At 32.8% G+C, this 22,286-nt stretch overlaps 1 long non-coding RNA gene across 1 annotated transcript; it reads left to right on the top strand.

The window, feature by feature from the left end:
- The first annotated feature begins 1,913 nt into the window (after positions 1-1,913).
- LOC107973979 (uncharacterized) lies at positions 1,914-8,677 on the top strand. Its single transcript, XR_001716528.3, has 3 exons — positions 1,914-2,112; positions 7,954-8,173; positions 8,595-8,677. It is a non-coding gene; the product is annotated as an uncharacterized LOC107973979 (long non-coding RNA).
- The last annotated feature ends 13,609 nt before the right edge of the window (positions 8,678-22,286 follow it).

Genomic DNA, 22,286 nt, shown 5'->3' with positions numbered 1-22,286 from the left:
TTTAAACCCTGAAAAACATATTCCAAATTACTAAAAATAAGAGAATGAGATTATGTTGGTACATGAGCTTTACATATTATACTTTTTGTATTTGACTTTATTTTGGTACGATGTGGTTGTTTTACTTGTGTAATTAAAAGTAAATGTTTTTCTTACTGAAAAACTAATTATTGGGATTATTTTTTCTAATCATATAATAAAAATTATTTAATAATAAGAAAGATGAAAATTAGTAAAATAAAATATTAGTAACAAAATGAAATTTTTTAAAAGAAAATTATTTATAAGTAATTAGAACATTATAAATTATACAAATGTGTAAAAGTAAATACAAAAATAAAACATGAAATAAAGAATCAAAGATGAAGTAAAAATAAGATAAAATGAGGAAATTGGATATTTAAAATTAAATTAAAAGCAGCACAAATATTACTTATATTCAATCATTATTATGTATAGATGTAACATAAAATTGTTTCAAAGTTTTATATTTTATATATAACCAAAACAAACCTGGGAGTTTGCTAAAATCTGGCTCATGCGTTGGAACACAGCTGATCTTGAAATACATTCCATAGCTTCAAGGCTGCAGTATAAGAGGCCTTCTCAAGCTGAAACCACAAAGGAGGAGCATGGGAAACAACTTCCAATTAAACCTATATTTAACCTTTAGTTATAATTAAATGGGACATATTTCAGAGTACAGGCTACCATGCATTCTCACAAATTCCAAAGTATTGCCTTTTCGGAACATGAATTTTATGGCAGATTTTCCACAACAGATGGAGGAGACAGGAGGGATCAGGGCTGTGAACGTAAGGCTCTCAGGGTTCCTGATAGGCAGGATAGAAGTAGAGACAAAAGGAGTCTTGCCCATTCAATGACTGATTAATGATTCATGGATTTTTAAAAATTAGAAGATTTGAAGAGTATGTGGCAAGGTCACCAAGGACATGGACCTGACCTACCCATCCTCGTTTGTACCATAATGGCTTTAGCATCTAGGATGATGGCTTGGAAAACTTTCTTACTGAATTTTTAGATGACATCAAGGCTATAGAAGAGACAGTTATTACATTAGAAAATTAGACTAACCTTATTTTTAAAGACCTTGATAATCCTGTGATATGAGGAGAAACATAGACAAAATTTAATAGAGGTAAACACAGATTCTTGTGTTTTTAAAAGAGTTGTGAAATGGAGACCAAAAAAGGTATATTAAGAAGAGGTAATGAAACAAAATTTGCCTTTATTTGAATAAGTATTAACCAAAATCTTGTTTTAACTTCAAAAATTATAAAATAAAAAGTGAACTTAGGATCAACACTAAAGAGACATTGTTAAAATTCATTCATTCATATATTCTTTCAAATAATAATTTAATGCCTTATATAAACAAAATAGTGGGTATGCAATTCTGTAAAGAAATAATACCTGTCATCAAGAAGCATGCAACCAATTTGGGTAGAACCCCATAAAAAGGGCTAATTACAACATACAATTAAAAGTGTATTGACAGGTATAATACCAGATTCCCAGGAATGCGTGAAGTAGAAGAACATGTTAATGAAGATGCATAAAAATTATTTTTAATGAAATTTCATTTAAAAAATTTGAGAAAAGAATTTTGGTGTGGGGAGGAAAATACAGGAAAAAATTTAAAATTGCGAAATTAGCTTACTAAAAAAATTGGCAGTATAGTCAGTGATTAAATAAAGATGGAATATTAAGTAGAGGCAAGATATTAAAAGATCTTGTAATATAGGTTTAAAATTTAGATCAAACTATTTAAAAATCTATAAAATTACAAGTTTTGCATATGCGTATAGAAGATTTTATTGGTGATTTTGTTTGCAGGTCAGTAACCCAGTACTCTTGTCCCCGTCTATGTTCTCTCTTGCTTTGCAGGAACTGAACTTTGAATACCTCTTCCCAAATCTTTTGTGTACAAAAGTCATTTTTTGCTAAATTTGGAAGATGGAAGAACATATGAAGTCACATTACAGCTCATCCAGCAGTAGGGAGCAGAACTGGGGGCTTTGAGAAAAGTTATGTTTTGTAACATCTCTTGGGCATTTAATTGCAGTCACTCACTTTTATGTCCCCAGAAAGGTATGATCACTCTGTGTATTTTCTTGTGCTCCTAAAACTTCTCTGAATTAGGCAAGTTATATAAAACCCTATATCTAGCAAAATATTTTCCCAATATTTTTCCTCCAGCCGTTGCAAACATTTTGTTAAGCACTACATTAAACACTAAATTTGATTAAGCAACTTTCTATTGAAATGCCTACAGTAATTTGTAGTTTCTATTTTCCTGAACAAAAACCCTGACCAATATGATATATGGCATGGACAAATTGAATTTAAGCAAGATATTTCAAAAGGTGGGGTGAGAAGACATTAGAATGTGTTAAGATTGGAATCAACGAGATATAAATTTTAATTAAGATATAATAGTGAACTGAGAAAAAATAAAGTTTTTATTTTGTTTTTAAGAGACATAAAGCAGTGTCAAAGCTTACTCATGTATCTAACTGAGATAGCTGAATGAATGGATATTACATTTTCTGAAACTGTAAAACCCAGAAGAAACTAGCATTTTGGTGGGAAGAAAGTAAGGGGACAGAAGGAAGTTAATGTTATCCTTGGGACAACCAAATGCAATGGTGGGGGTTGGGGGTAATTGGAATCTAAAGCTCAAGATAAAATCCTGGGCAACAGGTAAGAAAAAAAATCATACATATTTAAGTTTAAGAGAGACCATGAGCATAAATGAAATAACAAAAGTATGCAGAGCAAGTATAAAAGTGAAATCAGAATTTGGGAGAATGCCAACAAAAGAAAGAAGAGTTTACCAAATAATCTTAAATAAAATTGAAAAGTAAAAAGAAAATCAGGCAAATATGCTTTCATAGAAAATAAGGGAATAAACAATTTAAAAGAAGAGGCAATTCACAAAGTATAGAATCATATTAAGAGATCAGGTAAATGATGGAATACTATGCAGCCATAAAAATTATGAGTTCATGTCCTTTGTAGGGACATGGATGAAACTGGAAACCATCATTCTCAGCAAACTATCGCAAGGACATAAAACCAGACACTGCATGTTCTCACTCACAGGTGGGAGTTGAACAATGAGAACACATGGACACAGGAAGGGGAACATCACACACTGGGGACTGTTGTGGGGTGGGAGGAGGGGGGAGGGATAGCATTAGGAGATATACCTAATGCTAAATGACGAGTTAATGGGTGCAGCACACCAACATGGCACATGTATACATATGTAACAAACCTGCACGTTGTGCACATGTACCCTAAAACTTAAAGTATAATAATAATAAAATTAAAAAAAAGAGATCAGGTAAATGAAGCATTCTCCATTGAATACTTAATGTCAAGAGGTTAGTAGTATACATGTTTAGAAAAATTTCAGAGACTTCATGTAAACACAGGACAGATTTCTGTGGGGTTGAGAGTGCCTAAAAGGTAAAGTAGAAGCAGTGAGTATGTAAAATACTTTAAAGAAGTTTAGCAATGAACCAGAAGGGAAAGAGGCAAGAAATGAAGGGGGATACTGGATTGATGAACTAGTTGTTGTTTATATTTCACATTTTTAATTACAAAATTAATATTCATAGAAATGTCAGAAAATATTTATGTAAAATAATTGATAAATCACACTTGATATATATGAAGACATACAAAAATACTTTTTAATATTAATCAATATTTATGTATAAAATGTTTTTAATTGTGGTATAGTAAGCCTTTATATGAGAATGGAATCATTTAGTTACTCAAAGTTCTGTTTATAGAGACTTACAAGTTTTTGACATTTTTTCATTTGATATGTATCACTGGTTGTTCGCTTTGCTTTGAAGGAGAAATGGCCAAACAGGTGATGAGATACTAATTCACTGTCTGTGGCCAGTGGTTGGCTGGATGGCTAGTGATTTGGAAGGAACATTATTCAAAAACTGGTAACAAGGAAATATGGGGAAAAGGGGCAGATAAACCTCTATGAATATACAAAAGTAAAAAAAAAATGAAGTTATTTATGTCCCTTGTGAATGCTTTTCAAAAGTTGACCTCTGCAGGAGAGGATTTTAATAATAAACTGAATAGCATCATTCGTTCGGTGTATATCATTTAGCTTTCTTCCTCAACCAACCCTGTCATCCATAATGGGTTCATGAAAAATGTAGCCATGTTGACAGATAGGAAGGTTACACAGGCGTCCAGCAACGTAGACTTCCATACCCATAGGCTGACCTGGAAATAACCACAGCTGAGTGCATCATCTGCCAGCAGCAAAACCCAAATTCGAGTCTCTGATGGCACACCATTCCTTTGGGTGACTACCGTGAAAGGATGATTGCTTCCGCCATGGAAAGGACAGCATTTTGTTCTTACTGGAAAAAACGCTTTGCATATGGATTTGCCTTCTCTGCACACAACGCTTCTGCCAAAAACTACCATCTGTGGACTTACAGAATGCCACATCTACCATCTTTGTATTTCACACAGCAAGGAACTCACTACACAGCAAATGAAGTGTGGCAAAGGGCCCATGCTCATGGAATTCACTGGCCTTACCATGTAGTCCACTGTTCTGAAACAACTGGCTCAACAGAACAGTGCAAAGGCTGGCCTTTTGAATATTTAGTTACAATGCCAATGAGGTGGCAATAACATGCAGGGCAAGGGCAAGAGTCCCCACAAGGTTGTATATGCTCAGAATCAGCATCCGATACATGGTTTTGTTTCTCCTGTAGCCAGGACTCACAGGTTCAAGAATCAAAGTGTGCAAAGGGAATTGGCACCACTCACTCTTATCCCTGGTGACTCACTAGAAAAATGTTTGATTTCTGTTCCTGCGCCTTTATGGTCTACTGACCAAGAGATCTTAGTTCCAAAGTAAAGAATGCTTCCATCAGGAGACGCAACAGTGCTTCTATTGAACTGAAGGTTAATAGTACTGCCCGTCTACTCAGGGCTCCTTATGCCTCTGAATCACTAGGCAAAAAAGGAAGTTACTGTGCTGGCTGAGGTCAGTGATCCTGAATAACAAGGAGAAACTGAACAACGACTCCACGGTACAGGTGAGGAAGATTATATTTGGAATACAGAGAATTTCTTAGAGGGTATCTTAGTTTTACTATGCTCTATTATTAAGTACCACGTGCCTAGAATTGCATTCATTCATGGATAATACCATATTTGATTCTTTTTCACCAACTTGCTATGGGATGTCTTCAGTCTTCACATTTTTCTTTTCTCCTTTTATATTATATAATGGACATTTGCATCTATATTCCATATGTTTTCACCATCACTGATGCATCCAGTCTATTGGAACAATATACAGATGCTCCTTGATTTACAATGGGGTTACATTCTAATAAGCCAATTGGAAATAGTGTCTATCATAGTCAAAAATGCATTTACTATGCCTGACCTACTGAGGCAACATAGCTTAGCCTTGCCTAACTTAAACATTCTGAGAACATTTTCATTAGAATACAGTTGTACACAGTCATCTCACACAGGGACTATTTTATAACAAAGTGTTGGATATCTTATGGAATTTACTGAATACTGTACTAAAAATGAGAAACAGATTGGGTATATGAGCACCATCGTAAAGTCAACAAAAATGTAACTTGGAACATTGTAAGTTAGGAACTGTCTGTATTTCATCTTGTTTGCAAACTGTTAGATCCAATTGACGGTTTAGTCCAACTGTTAGATCCAATTGACGGTTTAGTCCTCTTCTCCTTAGCATTTTAGACCACTTACACATACTTTATGTCCTCAGAAATTCTTTATCACTTTTATTACATAATTTTTCCTGGTTCTAATCCTACCTTAACCTACAGCTTTTAATAATCTGGATAAATTTATTGTTTAAATACATATTACCTGAATGGCATTGATTTTATCTGCTAAGTGCTTACTTGGAGTCTCAATCTACAAAATCAAAGTTTCTTAAAGAATCTGCTTCTCAAACAATTTTTAGAAATAACTTTATAATATGTCTTACCTGCCCCAATAAATATTCAGTGGATATGGGAGTAAGTAAAACTACAATTTTGAGGCTACTGTATCTGATATTTACACCGAAAAATAATAATGAACTCTCATTTGCTATAGCCAGAATTATCAACACACCTATCGAAGACTACTCAGACTTCCGTCATTGCCTAAATAAAATACTGGTTATTTTAGCTATCTCTTTTAATATTGGAACGAGAATAATCTTTATTCTTGCTTACCATACCAAGTAGTTTGATTTTTGGTTCTAATCCTACCCTAAACTACAGGTCTGAGGCTTTCGGTTTGTTCATCCTTATATAATTTTTTTAACCTGGGTACATACATTTGCCAAGGTAAGATGAGAGAAGATAGGTGAATGTGGTTGCTCCCACACTATAAGTTAGAACCACCAAACTTTTTGGATCTTGAATCCTGTTTCCATGTCTAAATAACATTGATAAGTTCTTTTTTTATGTGATAAAATTTGTCATAAGAGTTTTATTAACCTTCCCTGCCAGCTGGCTAATTCAGTTGTGGTGTGCTCCCCTTCCTGAAAAGTATCTGACATTTCTGTAAATACTTTCATTTATACAGAAAACGGGATTATGCTAGCAGCAACAGTGATCACTGTTTACATATCGGTATTTTGAAAACACGTAAATGGACTTACTAGTGACTTATTTAATATAACTGTGACTTCTACTGGAAACAAACTTTCTAAAAGTCAAGCATGAAGGAAAAAATACAATATATTTATTTACATAAAAGTAGAAATATTGTTTAGAATTTTTTTTTTCAGAACTCAAAGGCAAACAGTGAATTGGGAATGAACGTCTGGAAATCAGAAAGAAGATAATAAACATATTTAAGTACTTCACATAAATTTAAAATACAAATAAAAATAATTTTGTGATAATTAATTAATAATGAAGAAATAGTTTATATCACTAACATCCAAAGCTATGCAAATTAAAAGAGCGATTTTACTGAAAGATAAAATTTCAATAATACAGCAATATTAGTTTCTTTGTGTGTGTATGTATGTCTTTTATAATTTCTAATTTCTGGAAAGAAATTAGCAATATTGCACAGCGCTGCTGGGTGTACAAAAAGAACTTACAGTTTGAGAGGGTAATTTAGTATAATATGATAAACACTTTTCAGTAGTTTCTAGGAAAATAATTGACAACCTGTCCTCAAATTTATTTAAGAATATACCTATAATTCCCAGGTTTATAATTCTGAAGAATCTAAAAATGAAAAAAATTTCTAATAAAAAGTGTTTGATTAAATAAATTATAGGTATAATTATAGAATATATTTGAAAATAAGTTCTAAAGAATGGTTAAAATTATAAAATGGTGAGATGTTTTAAAAAGCTTCTAAGGAGCTCTAAGACACTTTTTCATGTTTGAAAGATAGAAACATTTTAAATACAAAAAGTTTAAACATAAAAATGTTAACAAAAGCTATCAGAAACTAGAATTTCATGATGTTCTCTATGTGTATAGATAGATGATAGATATATATTTATACCTGCATGCATAGTTACAGAGATAGATATAATGTGTGCATACTCATTAAAATAAAAACTAATTTGAAAAATTGATTAACTAGATAAGTTAACTAAAATATAGTGTGCTTTTCTAGAAAACTCAGGTCTACACACACTTGAGTAACTGCCCCTGTAAATGCATACATACATACATACATATATACATATATAAAGGAATACATAAAGCTTTTAAAACCTTGAATAGTTCAGAGAAAGGATAAAAATCTTCTCTCTGTGATTGAGAATTGATATAGATCTTAGAAATTATTCACAGACGTTCTCACAACTATTTCCTTATGCTTATTTAAAGGAAAGGTCACGTAAAATACAATCATTTTATTTTTCTCTTTCAGATTCCTTCTAGAGTCCCTCTGATTGCATTAATATGCTAATATTAATGACTGGCCAATATTCTCTATAATTTGTTGAGCTTTATTCCCCAAGAATAATATGGCCTGCGAATTGCAGTAATTTCAGCACTTGTGAACATCCCATGGAGAATATGAACTGGAACATTTTTTAGATCAGCATAAAGCGTGGAAAATAAACACCATTCAGAGGATTTCCTCTCAGGTATTCATCATCTGGTTCCAAGCATGAGTCAGTTCAATTTTCCCTCCATGCTCAGGAGGTCACCACTGTGGAAGGAAGCTCTACCTTGCTTCCCATCCCATTACTCCCTTCACTCTCATCTGTAGTTTAAGGGACTGATAGAATACAGTAGCATATTATTTGAGCTTAAAGCACAATGATCTATCTGCCTTCAGAAAATTCACTACTCACCTGCTCTAACTTTCCATTCAAGAAAGAAGGGAATTAAAAACTGCAATGAATTTGTGATTATGCTATGTTAAAATGCGGACCTGGCTTAGGGAAATGACCAGAGAAAATTAGCAGACAGCTTTTAAATACTAGCCTTTAGAAACTATGAGCATTGAAGAGAAGTGCCTTCTTGAATAGCCACTTAATTTTGTTTATGTTCCTTCTCTCCAAGGTCAATTTTGTATGTATGCACAAAAGACTGCTGCCTGCGATGTGAATCAAGAAAGGACAGGAAAAAAATTCTACTTTTAATATTTTTGGTTTGTAGACTTTCAGAAAAATTTACATCCACTTTATTAGTGTGAAAAATACTGTTAATTATTAAAATTCAAATATAATGTAAAGAATTATTAGCTCATTAAACTATAAATTAAAGTATCAGAATTCAAGTAAGCTAGCCAGGTATCCTAGAAAAACCTAAAGAAATACAAATCCAAGAAAATGATTTAGACTGTGGGGAAGGAATCAGGATATTTCAGCTAACCTAAGAGTTTTCTATACCATAATGTCTGTGTGTGTGTATGTGTGTGTGTGTGTGCACATGTGTGCGTGTATCTGAAAATAGAAAAATGAAGCAGAGAACTCATAGAACACAGTATTCTTAATACTGTACAGTTGCTCCTATTCACTATTTCTTCTCCTCTGAGTCATTATTCCATTTTCTTTTCTCCTGATTTTCTTTACTCTACTCTTTATATTTCTGCTTCATTCTTTGGAATTTGCTACAGTCTTTAGTAACTTTATCTCTAAATGTTTTCTCCAAATGTTTACAACATCTTCACCTTTTGTTTAAGGTACAATTTCTTTTCAAACACTCTCAGTGGAAGCTAATTCATTCTCCAGTACTCATATCATAATCTCTGAAAATGTGATCAGCATCCTGCTTAGATTCATACCCACTTTCTTCTCTCTTTCATTAGAAAAGAAACATATATTAGGATTCAGCAACTGTAGTAGCTATAGGGATTTACTGAAAAAAAGGCAGTATGATTTTTACCTCCAGAACATTTACAGTTTGCAAAAATGTTCATTATAAAAGTCATAACAATAAAGTATAATTAAAGCTATTAGAGAGAAAAGATAGACATCATTAAAAACAGAGCAAAAACTTTATTTTAATAATCAAGGGAAAAAATGCCCTTTGGATGTAATTTTTAACTTACATGTACAAAAGAGGAGCAGTAGCTACCAGTAGGCACTTTTGTTCTAGAAGAGAAAAAGGAAGAGTGTGTCATAATGGAAATAAGATGCATTGTATTTGGGAAGCACTGGAAATATTTATTATAGCTAATGCATAGTAAGCATATGGTAAAGGAGAAGAAGCTAAGGCTAGATAAGTCTACAAAGCAGATCTTGTAGAACCTTGCTTATCGTGTTTAAGGGTTGAATTCCATTTTAAGGAAAACAAGAAGTGAATGAACCATTAAAAGGAGACATGCTAATATATTTGCATTACTGGAAGTCCACTCTGATTGCTTTGATTATAGTCACGTGCCACATAAAGACATTTTGGTGATAAAAGATTACATGTAATACAGTGGTCCCATAAAACTACAATGAAGATGAAAATTTTCTATTGCTTAGTTATATTGTAGACATCATAATAGTGCAATTTTTATTTTTATAATAAATTTAGGATAGCACAGATGTACAGCATTTATAAAGTCTAGAGTAGTGTACAGTAATGTTCTAGGTCCCCACATTCACTCACTACTCACCCACTGAGTCAGCAAGAGCAACCTCTAGTGCTGAAACCTCCATTCATGGTAAGTGCCCTATAGAGGTATACCATTTTTATCCTTTATACCATGTTTGTACTGTATTTTTCTATGTTTAGATAAGTTTAGGTATACAATGGTAAAAAACTGCCATATTGCCTGTGCTATTCAGTACATAGTATACATGTTTATAGCCCAAGTGTAGTAGGCTATACATAAAACCTAGGAATGTAGTAGGCTATATCATCCAGGTTTGTGTAAGTATACTCTATGATGCTTGAAGCATAATTACATTTCCTAATGATGTGTTTTACTTACACAAACCTCAATTGTATAGCATGTATCCCCATTCTTAAGTGATATGGCTGTAGTTTGAAAGTGAGTTAGCTTAAAGATTCAACTAAGGTAATTTTCTTTAAAAAAGTTGTAGCCCAGATGAATATATTTTCAGTGAAAACGGCAAAATTAGATTGAATTTAGAAGTATTTATGACATAGCACTAAAACTGCTTAGTGGTTTATTGGATTAAGAGAGATAGTAGATTTAATAAAAGCTAAAAGTTTAGACAACTGTTTAAGAAACTTTTACTCTATGCATGGAGATAGAGTGGCTCCTGGCAGGAGTAATAAAAGAGAGGATTATGCATTTAAAGATGAATTAATTATTGAAGTATTTTAATACTGATTCAATAAAGTTATTAAAATTAGAGGATGAGATGAAGACACAAACGAGAAAGATACATTTGGATTCAGGTTCCTTGAAGAGTTAAAAAGGCATGAACTCCAGGGTGTAGGTGAAAAAAGAGACCCTAATCAAAGAAACAGCTCTTCTATTGGTATAAAGAATACAGGAGGAAAGCATGTTGTACATGCTGGTAACTTAGTTGCAAAGAAGTTAAAGGTGTTCTCTCCTGATGGCTGTCATTATTTTCTGTGAAATAGGAGGCAGGACCATCTTCTAAGATGTGGGAATTAAGGGTCTTAAGTTTAAAAAGGGTAGTGAATATGTAGTCATTGTGGTAAATGAAAAAAAATCGACTTTTGACATATTTATAAATAGATTATGCAATTTTAAGGACTTTTTTTTTAGTGACTATGAGTGTGACACAGCAAGAGTATGTCCAGTAGCTAATATTTCTGGTGGCTTTACATTGAATGAAATGACTCCTAGACTGGCAGCCATTTTCTATGGAAGGTGAAAGGGGAATGTAGATGAGCAGAAAAAAATCTCTAATATTTTCCTAATTACTCTTAATATGGAAAAAAGAAGACTGAGTGAGAGAGTGTGTAGCCAACATGGGAAAAATATAATGTAAAACTCCTGAGGATAAACAACTCAATTTATTATCCCTCTCCATCGCAGGATTTAGCAGAGGAAGGAAAAACAAAATTTGTCAATGTCAAAAACAAATTATCTGAAACCTGGTGTCCCCAGAATAGAATAGACCACTCATTCTCAGGATGTATGCTCATGCAGGTGATTAAAAAAAAAGTTTTTGAAGAAATAGCAGAGTTCAGATTTCAAGAAAAATATTGGACATAGATGTATCAGAAGTCTCTTTGTACCCCTGACTGGTTATTCTAGGCTACTAAAATGAGAGGGAATTCAAAACAAAGATTTCAAAATCTCACTCAAAAAAGAACAAGTATAATGGTCAGATTTGGTGCAATGGGAGACAAGAATGTACTCACACTTGATTAAAGCCAAGAGAAGGTTTGAACAGAGCCACTCAAATTGAATGTAAACAGCAACAGCAATATTAACAACAGCAAATAATGTAAAATAGGCAAATATATTACAATAAAAAATAAAAGTAGAAATTAGAGTTTAAGAATCTGAAGATACTAAGGGAAAAATTAAGGGGAAGACACCCGTTTCATGCTTTGAAGAACATAATAACCATAATGATTCTGTAAAGTAAGAGCACCAAGACAAGGCAATAATATAATGAAATCAGATTTTAAATAGTGAGTTTACAAGGAAAGAAAACAAAATAAAAATCAAAATAATACAGTCACAACTAATGTAAAAGAAAATGATTTCAAAATTAGAGAAATTAAAGAAAATGTCAATTGATAAGGAGGACAGAGAAAAGCTATCACTCTTTCTAATGAAGAAAATGTAAGTGAAAAAAATACTCAGATATATTCCAGACTTCTGGGAAATACGGCTATCTGAGGAAATTTAGGTAATGACTTAGATTGTTCCTAAAATTAAGTAAATTCAATTATATCTGTGTATAAGAGAGACGCTAGAAAATTTAATGACACTACAATGCCAGGGGAGTAAAATGCTCATTTTTAGGTGTTATTTATGTATTTTTATTCTACATAGGTATGTATTGGAATAATTAAGAAATGTTAAAAAACATAATTCATCAGAGTAGCTAGCCATGGTAACCAAGAGTGAAGTACAGCCATCAGTTAAATAAATGTTATTGTTTCTTCCCAACATTTTATCTCCAATATACTGGAGAAGAAGGAAAGACAGTATAGAGAAGTAGGGAAGAAAATACATCACTTACTTTGGGTTTAGGGAACATCATGAAAGGTAGCCCATTTAAATAAGCATTTCCTCATTCTTAAGGAAAATATACTACCTTAATAAACTAGCACAAGTAGATTTAAAATCAAAATTTCCAAAATTTTAGCTTTCTGTTAAAATTATTTCCCTTGTTCAGATTTGATGGGTCAAATAAGGTAAGAGTCAAAATCCCTTTATCTTGTCTCTTCACTCCAGGAAGGCATTTTAAACATAAAATAGTGAACAGAAATACTATATTCTGGAATGAAGTGTCATACCTTTAGTTAAACTATTATGTCACCACTTCTTACAATCCTATGAACTCTACCCCATGTTTGTTTCCTTGTATCTAATTATAACCCTTAAATCTGGCTTGATATTACCCTCTTCTTCAACACTCTTTTTGAACATTCTGCTAAATTCTAATTCTAGTTATTATACTTTGAGTTTTCTTACCATCTCTTCCACCCCTGTCTCAGTTTCACAAATGGTCACAAATATCTCCAGCCTGCTTAACACTAACTTATACTTCCTCCACTTTTCCAATGTGTAGTTCCCAACTCTGACTTACTATCAAAATGCTGAACCTGCCTCATGCCTTTTAATATATATTGAACACCCAAAGGTACCATATTTGGCCCTTGGTTCAAAATTTGTCATTCTATCAACCCAAATATCCTTTCTATTCAATGAAAAAGACACTTACCTTATTTCTTCACAGCAGATTCTTACTTCAGTCATATTCTTTCAGTGAGTTTCTCTCTTTATCTGAGACGATGTCGGCACATTCTGGTTCATAAGTACATCCATTTTGTCCCGCTCAACTATTGTTGTAATATACACATATGTACACATAATGAATACATTTCTTCAACACTTTTGATTAATCTGTGCTATATTTTGTTATTGAAATATGGTTTTACTATGAAATATGGTTTCTACATTAGAAGCCTTACAGGGATGCTATTCTCAATAGCCTTTCTTTGGTAGTTTGCAATCACCAATAACTCAGCAGTGTAAACACTGATTTAATGTAATACTGAGTGTTATTAATGCTGATTTGACTTAATTGGATTTATTTTTTAAAAGATGCAATATCCATCCACAGCAAAATTAATAAATACATTGTGATAATTCATACAATGGAATACTAAACAGCAATGAGAATGGAAAACCTTCAATTGCAGCAAAAAATTATGATGACCCTCACAAACTTGATGTAGAGCAAGAAAAGTAAGACACAGAATAATACATATGATACAATATGATTTCTTTCTTCCTTTTTAAAATTTAGTTTTAATTAAAAAATGGCAATACATATTTATGATATGCAACATTATGTTTTTAATTATTTCAATATTTATTCCAGATTCAAGGATACATGCACAGGTTTGTTACATGGATATATTGTGTGATGTTGAGGTTTAGGATATGGTTGATCTCATCACCCAAGCAGTGAGCATAGTACCCAATGGGTAGTTTTTCAGCCCATTCCTCCCTGATTCCCTTCCCCCTCTAGTAGTCTATTGCTCTCATTTTTATGTCCATGTGTACTTGTGTATGTAAGTAAGAACAGGTAGTAGTTGGTTTTCTGTTCCTGCATTAATTTGCTTAGTACAATGGCCTCCAGCTGCATCCATGTTGCCACAAGGGACATGATTTCATTCTTTGTATGGCTGTGTATTATTCCATGGCCTACAGGAACCACATTTTTCAATCCAATTCACCAGTGATGGGCATCTAAGTTGCCTTTCCTATTGTGAATAGCACTGCAATGAACATACAGGTACATGTGTCTTTTTAGGAGAAATATTAATTTTCATTTGGGTATATGCCCAAGAATGGGATTTCCCAGTTGAAAGGTAGCTCTGTTTTAAGTTCATTAAGAGATCTCCAAACTGCTTTCCATAGTGGTTGAACTAATTTATATTCTAACCAATAGTGTATAAGCATTCTCTTTTCTCCATACTCTTGCCAGCATCTGTTATTTTTTGACTTTTTAATAACAGACATTCTTACTGGTGTGAGAAGATATCTCATTGTGATGTGGATTTGTTTGATGGTTAATGATTATAAAATTTTTTTCTTGTTTGTTGCACTTGTATTTTTTTTTTTTTTTTAGACAGATTCTCACTCTGTTGACAGGCTGCAGTGCAGTGGCACGATCTTGGCTCACTGCAATCTCTGCCTCCCAGGTTTAAGAGATTCTCCTGCCTCTGCCTCCTGAGTAGCTGGGACTACAGGTATGCACCACCACGCCCAGCTGAGATGGGGTTTCACCATGTTGGCCAGGATGGTCTCGATCTCTTGACCTCGTGATCTGCCCACCTTGGCCTCCCAAAGTGCTGGGATTACAGGTGTGAGCCACTGAGCCCGGCCATATGTCTTCTTTTGAAAAGTGTCTGTTCATGTCCTTTGCTGATTTTCATTGGAATTGTATTTTGCTTATTGAATTGTTTAATTCATTAATTAGTAAATAATAATGAAATGGATTGTTGAATAATTCTGGACATCAGACCTTTGTTAGATGCTGTGTTAGTTCTGTCTCACTTTGCTAAAAGGAAATACCCAAGACTGGGAAATTTATACAACAAAGAAGTTTAATTGACTCACAGTTATGCACAGCTAGGAAAGCCTTAGGGAACTTACGATCATGGCAGAAGGCAAAGGGGAAAAAGGCACCTTATTTACAGGTCAGCAAGAAAGAGAAGGGCAAACAGGGGAAATGGTAGGCGCTTAGAAAACCATCAGATCTTGTGTGACTCATTCACTATCATGAGAATGGCACTGGGGAATGATCCCCAAGATCGAGTTACCTTCATCTGTGGTCCCACCCGTGACACGTGGGAAATGTGGGGATTACAATTCAAAATGAGATTTTGGATAGGGAAACAGCCAAACCATATAAGATGCATGACTTACAAATATTTTCTCTCATTCTGTAGATTGTTTACTCTGTTGGTAGTTTCTTTTGCTGTGCAGGAGCTCTTCAGTCTAATCAGTCAATTTGTCAATTTTTGTTTTTGTTGCAATTACTTTTGAGGAGTAGCCAAAAACTCTTTGCCAGAGCTGATATCAAGAAGGATATCTCCTAGGTTTTCTTCTAGTATTTTTGTAATGTGAAGTCTTACATTTAAATCCATTCTGAGTTACTTTTTGTTTATGGTGAAAGGAAGGGGTCCAGTTTTATTCTTCTGCATATGGCTAACTAGTTATCCCAGCTCAATTTGTTGAATAGGGAATCTTTACCCATTGCTTGTTACCATCAGGTTTATCAAAGATCAACTGGTTGCAGGTGTATCACTTTATCGGTTCTCTATTCTGTTTGATTTATCTATGTATCTGTATTTTACTAGTGTCATACTGTTTTGGTTACTGTGGCCTTATAGTATAGTTTAAAATCAGCTAGTATTATGCCTTTGGCTTTGTTCTTTTTGCTTAGGATTGCTTTGGCTATGTGGGTTCTTTTTTTGTTCCATATGAATTTCTATAACATGCAAAAATCAGACAAACCTACCTATCCTTTTAAAAGATAGTAAAATGGCTACTCCTGAGAATTATGGGGTAGAAGACAAGAGATAATTAAAACAAGGCATATTCAGAAATTCTGGGTTGAAAGTTATGTGGTGTCATTGATTTGGATGCTGTTTAGATGGGCTTATTTAGTTTTTTAAAAAATACATATTTAGCTATACACTTTTAGGATTTTTGTCATTTTCGTTAGGTATATTATAATTAAATAAGCTTTACAATGTGGAAAATAATTATATTTCTGGAATAAAATGACATTTCAGTCATTATCTGCTGGGAGAATATAGAGACTGATAGTAGATAGATAGATAGATAGATAGATAGATAGATAGATAGACAGATTGATAGTAGAGAGATTCTGTTGCTACTAACCAATAAATAACTTGTTTGTAATTAACAAGTTTTTCCTGGAATTTACATTCATCATATTTTGGTCTGTGACCCAATATTTATAATAGCAAATATAGATTATATTCATAGAAAAGTGTCCTTTGTAAAGCTATCATCAGTGAGGTCGACCTATGAACCACAGCTCTGAACTTAATAAGTTTCACAAGCTACTTGTAATCTTGTCCTAAAATGCTGACATACAATTCAACAGAAATATTTAAATGTGCAACTGAAAGCAGTATTTGAGCAACAAAGTTGTAAAATTAAAATAATAATGTATAAGTTTAAATAAATTACATACACACTCAGTAAATATTACTCTAAATATTTTGTTTCTGAAATAGTTTCTTTATTGACTTTGAAATAATTTTTCTAAGGATTTCCTCTTATAAATAGGAACATAGAACACATGGAATGGATTAGTTGGTTGGCATTTCAGCTTTGTTCTTCCATTGAAAGGTCAACTTGAAGTATTTTAAATATTACGTGTCTGTGAAGCCCAGTTAAAGCAACAACAGTTATTCTTTAATCTTTTGAAGAAATCTACTGCATACCTATTGTAATCCATACTCACTACCAACCTTTTCAATAGTTATGAGAATTAAATAAAGTTGGCTTTTCTAGCAGTGCTGTTGGGAGTTGCTTAGTGTTACTGACCTTTTCTTCATAATTGCTTCTACTTTTCCCATCAATCTTCTGGAGAGGATGATTCCAGCTTTCTGTATCCATGTTACCAGGACTGTAATTATGGAAATTTATTTATATTCCCATACCCTCCATTAAGAAAATATTGAGGTTGTCTCTTCCAGCATGTAGATCCTCCCAATAACTTGGACAAGCACTTGCGTGATTTGCTCTTATAAAAAAAGGAATATCCTAGAATTCTTACCATGTTTACTCTAATTTAACCATTTCATATAATATTGTCCTGGATGAACATTTTAATAATAGAAGTAAATATACTATTTTTTTAAAAAAAGCAAAAATTCAAGGAAAAACCACTAAATGATGATGCACTGATTCCACCATTTCCCATTTTCTTATTTAATTAATCCATAATAGTGTCATAGTATTCTTTTTAAGGCAGCCCAAGTGATTTAATATAAAGTCAAGACTAAGGACCATGATACAAAGGCAGGGACTTTCAAACCATGTTTGTAGGCAGGGCTATGAGGTGAAATTAGAATGCCAAATTTAGAAGGTAAATTCTAGAGTGGTGCCCAGATTATTTTACCACAACTTAAAACTGAGGCACTCTATATTTTCAACATTGAGAAGTTATGCTTGCAGGAAATGTGAAGTTTCTAAAAATTATTGAGATTTATCTAATTAAGTAATTGCTTCTGATTTTCTAGAACTGTGGTTAGAATGGTAGTGTCACATTTAATTTAAAGGTTCACATATACATACACATGCACAAATAAATGCATTCATAATAGTAGAGTAGATCAGCAAATAACTGTTTTGCTGTATTTCCTATGATTCACATAAATACTCATTGTAAACTGGTCCTTCCCTCCTCCCAATACATTTTTCAAAGCATCCATTTGGATCACTGAAATATTTTTTTTCATGTATTAAATGCACATGGTGAGAGATTTGAGTAAAATTGCTACTTGAAATCAGGCACCAAAGGTTATATAAGTATAAGCATAGGAATGCAAAAATAAACAAAAAAAATAGTATTTTGGAGATATTTCTTGATGGGTCACACTCTGCTATTTGAGAAAGAAAGAAACACCATGTGTATTAGATTAGACCTGCTCTGCTGGGCTTTTTGAAGATTAAATTGAACGGTGCAATATTTTCTTGCATAGTCTAAAAAATAGAAACTATGTACAAAATTTGGATAAAGAAACTCTGACAATAAAGAGCAAATGGAAAGAGAAATAATTACCCTATCTAAAATCAAATGTTAAAATAAGATATCCATCAAGAGTGTTTTATACGTGATGCAAAGTGGTTGTTCTCAATGTAGGCTGAAAATCACCTGAGGAGATATAGAACATATTTTCTGGAACGAATTCACTGAGTTTCTGACTTAATTGACCTGTGGTGTAGTCTGGCAATCTGTGGATTATTTCATTTGCTTTGCTTGTTTGCTTCCTTTTTTTTTTTTTTTTTTTGATTCATTACAGCTGCCTAGGCAATTCTAACTTGCAGATAGTGATAGTGCTATGAATCACTAGAGGATTTTAGAATGCAATGATAGTCCTCCCAGGAAATGGGCTGTAATGGCTAAATATATGCAGATACTTAAAGGCAAGAAATAAAGGACTATTCAAGAAATAGGACACAACAATTAACTCAAGAGGAAGGTGACTATGACTATTGGGAGAAGGTAACTGGGAGCATAAATAATAGTTTCTATTAATGGGCTGCGGAGGAGTGCTAAAGCTGAGCGTTATTGTTAGATCACCTCTTGGTAGTTGATGAGGTGGCTCCCTTTGGCATAGGGGATAAGATACAAGTACCATTTAATGTGTTTTATTTTATACACTTTTAGGGTTTCAGTAGGTCTAGTTTCTGATTGCTAAGATTTAATTTGTATTTTCAGTTTTAAATTATATACACCTATACTTGCATAAACTTATACAAAAATTTATATGGTTTAACATTTTAACATACCTTCAACAATTTCTTGATGCCAAATTATTATTGGTATTTGCAATCCACTTCTTCTCCAGGGCTCATTTTCTAGAATAGCTTGTTCTACTATAAAAATAACAATCCTTTGTTGACAATTTACTATGTGCTAAGATCCATGTTACATTCATGAAGTGCATTATCTTACTCCTAACAATCTCTAAGTTAAAAAGTGAAAAATTATTCTACTTTACATGTGAGAATCCAAGGCTTAGAAAATTAAATCTATTTCTTGAAGACTTAAAATTCTGAATTTTTGCTCAATCTTATTGACCCTAATGCCAAAGCTATTTGATTTAAATAATTTCCTTTTTACTTTGACTTATTTAATTGTAATTGTTTTTAAGTCTTTATTTTTACTAAAATTAACTATTTTAGTGTTCTTTATTTGTATGCACTTTTAAACTATTAGTACATAGTCTCTTATTTGTTAATATTTACCTTCTATTTTCAGATTTTGTTTATCTTTTATATAATCATGTGTTTATTTTTCATTCCATTAGTTACATTCTTTTATATATTTTGTATTGAATATTAAAGTCATCATACATTAAGTATTAACTTTTATTGCAATATAAAATATGAACTTTCTACACATTATATTTATTTTCTCACAATACTTCTAATTATTTGATCTCTTTTTTCTGATAGTTCTCTATTACTGTTGATTGCCTCTCTTTTTATTATTCTTTTTAATTTTTCATTAGAAAAATCACATTACATAACTTCAAATTACACCGCAGAGTTATAGTAACCAAAACAGCATATCACTGGAATAAATACAGACACATAGACCAGTGGAACAGAATAGAGAACCCAGAAACAAATCCACACACCTACAGGGAATTCATTTTCAGCAAAGGTGTCAAGAACATACACTGGGGAAAGGATTGTCTTTTCTTCAATAAATGGTGTTAGAAAAACTGTAAATCCATATGCAGAAAAATGAAATTAGACCCTTATCTCTTGCCATATATAAAAGTCAAATAAAAATAGATTAAAGACTTAAATCTAAGGCTTCAAACTATGAAACTACTATAAGAAAACATCGGGGAAAATCTCCAAGACATTGATCTGGGCAATTGCTTGAGCAATACCCTACAGCACAGGCATCCAAAGCAAAAATGGGTAAATGAGATCACATCAAGTTAAAAAACTTCTGCATAGCACAAGATACAATCAACAAAGTGAAGAGACAACTCAGAAAATGGGAGAAAATATTTGCAAACTACCCATGTGACAAAGAATTAATAAACAGAATATATAAGGAGCTCCAATGACTCTATAGAAAAATATTTAATAAAGTGGGTTTTATATTTAAGTCTTTAATCCATCTTGAGTTTATTTTTATATAAGGTGTAAGGAAGAGGTCCGGTTTCAGTCTTCTGATTAAAAAACAGGCAAAATATTTGATTAGACATTTCTCAAAGGAAGACATACAAATCGCAGACAGGCATTTGGAAAGGTGTTCAATGTCTTTGAACATAAGAGAAATGCAAATCAAAACTACAAGGTGATTACATCTCACCCCAGTTAAAATGGCTTATATACAAAAGTCAAGCAAAAACAAATGCTGATGAGGATATAGAGAAAAAGGAAACCCTTATACACTGCTGATGGAAATGTGAATTATAACAACCCCTATGGAGAACACTTTAGAGACTTCTCCAAAAACTAAACATTGAGTTATCCTAGGATCTGGCAATCCCACTACTGAGTATATACCCCAAAGAAAGGAGATCAGTATATCAAAGAGATATTTGCAGTCTTATACTTGTTGCAGCACTGTTTACAATAGCTAAGATTTGAAACCAACCTAAGTGTCTATCAACAGATAAATGGATAAAGAAAATATAGTACATATGCGTAATGGAGTACTATTCAGCCACAGAAAAGAATGAGATCCAGTCATCTGCAACAACATGGTTGGAAGCAGAGATCATTATGTTGAGTGAAAAAAGCCAGCGCAGAAAGACAAACATTGACTTTTCTCGCTTATTTGTGGGATCTAAAAAATCAAAACAATTGAAACTCATGGATATAGAGCATAGAAGGATGGTTACCAGAGGCTGAGAAGGGTAGTAAGGGGCTGGGGAGGAGATGTCGATAGTTAATAGGTACAGAAAAAAGAATAGAAAGAATAAATAAGACCTACTATAGTCCGTAATAACTTCATTGTACATTTTAAAATTACTAAAGAGTGTAATTAGATTATTTGTAATTCAAAAGATAAATGTTTGAGGGGATAGATATCTCATTCTCCATGATGTGCTTATTTCACATTACATGCCTGTATCAAAACATCTCATGTTTCCTATAAATATATATACCCACTATGTAACCACAAAAATAAAAAATTAAAATTAAAGTAAAAAATAAAAAATATCAGTGAACAAAACCAAAATCCTCTTCTTGGTAAATGAATTTATAAATTATATAGTATGATAGAAAGCTACATATTTTATAGAAAATCAAAGTATAAAAATAATTTTAAATAGGCTAGTGGTAGTCTACTGAAAAGAAAACATTTGGATAAGAATTATATTAGTGATACTGGGGATCTATATTTTAGACAGAGGAAATACTGGAGTCAGGTATTCTAGGAGCAGATATTCTATGAGAACTGAGTCAGGTATTCTAGGAGCAGATATTCTATGAGAATGGAAAATTAGATCCATGGCCTGGCTAATAGGCCAGTGTAAGAATATTGGATTTTACACTAAATAAATTGGATGTTGATAAGGAAATTGTAATATTTGGCTTAGAATTTGTAAATGATTTGTGTAGCTGCTATGCTTAGAAGAGACTAACTGAAGCAAGAGCAGAAGCAGAGAGATAACGTATGGAGTTAGAGTATTTCCTAATAAAAGTTAATGGGTGACTTGGCTCAGAATGGTAGCCCTAGAGGTATTAAGTGGTTGGAATCTGGTTATATTTAAGCCATGGTCAAAATAATTTCTGGATGAATTGAATCAGGTGTGTGAAAAAACAAAAGAGTTAAGTATATCATAAAATCTTTCACACATTTTCATCCTCCTATCCAGACTGCACTTCAG

This window comes from Pan troglodytes, chromosome 1 (genome assembly GCF_028858775.2).
Source record: "Pan troglodytes isolate AG18354 chromosome 1, NHGRI_mPanTro3-v2.0_pri, whole genome shotgun sequence".
Taxonomy (NCBI): Eukaryota; Metazoa; Chordata; class Mammalia; order Primates; family Hominidae; genus Pan; species Pan troglodytes.
Note: the sequence above shows the minus strand (reverse complement) of the source record. Positions and strands in the feature narration are given on the sequence as shown.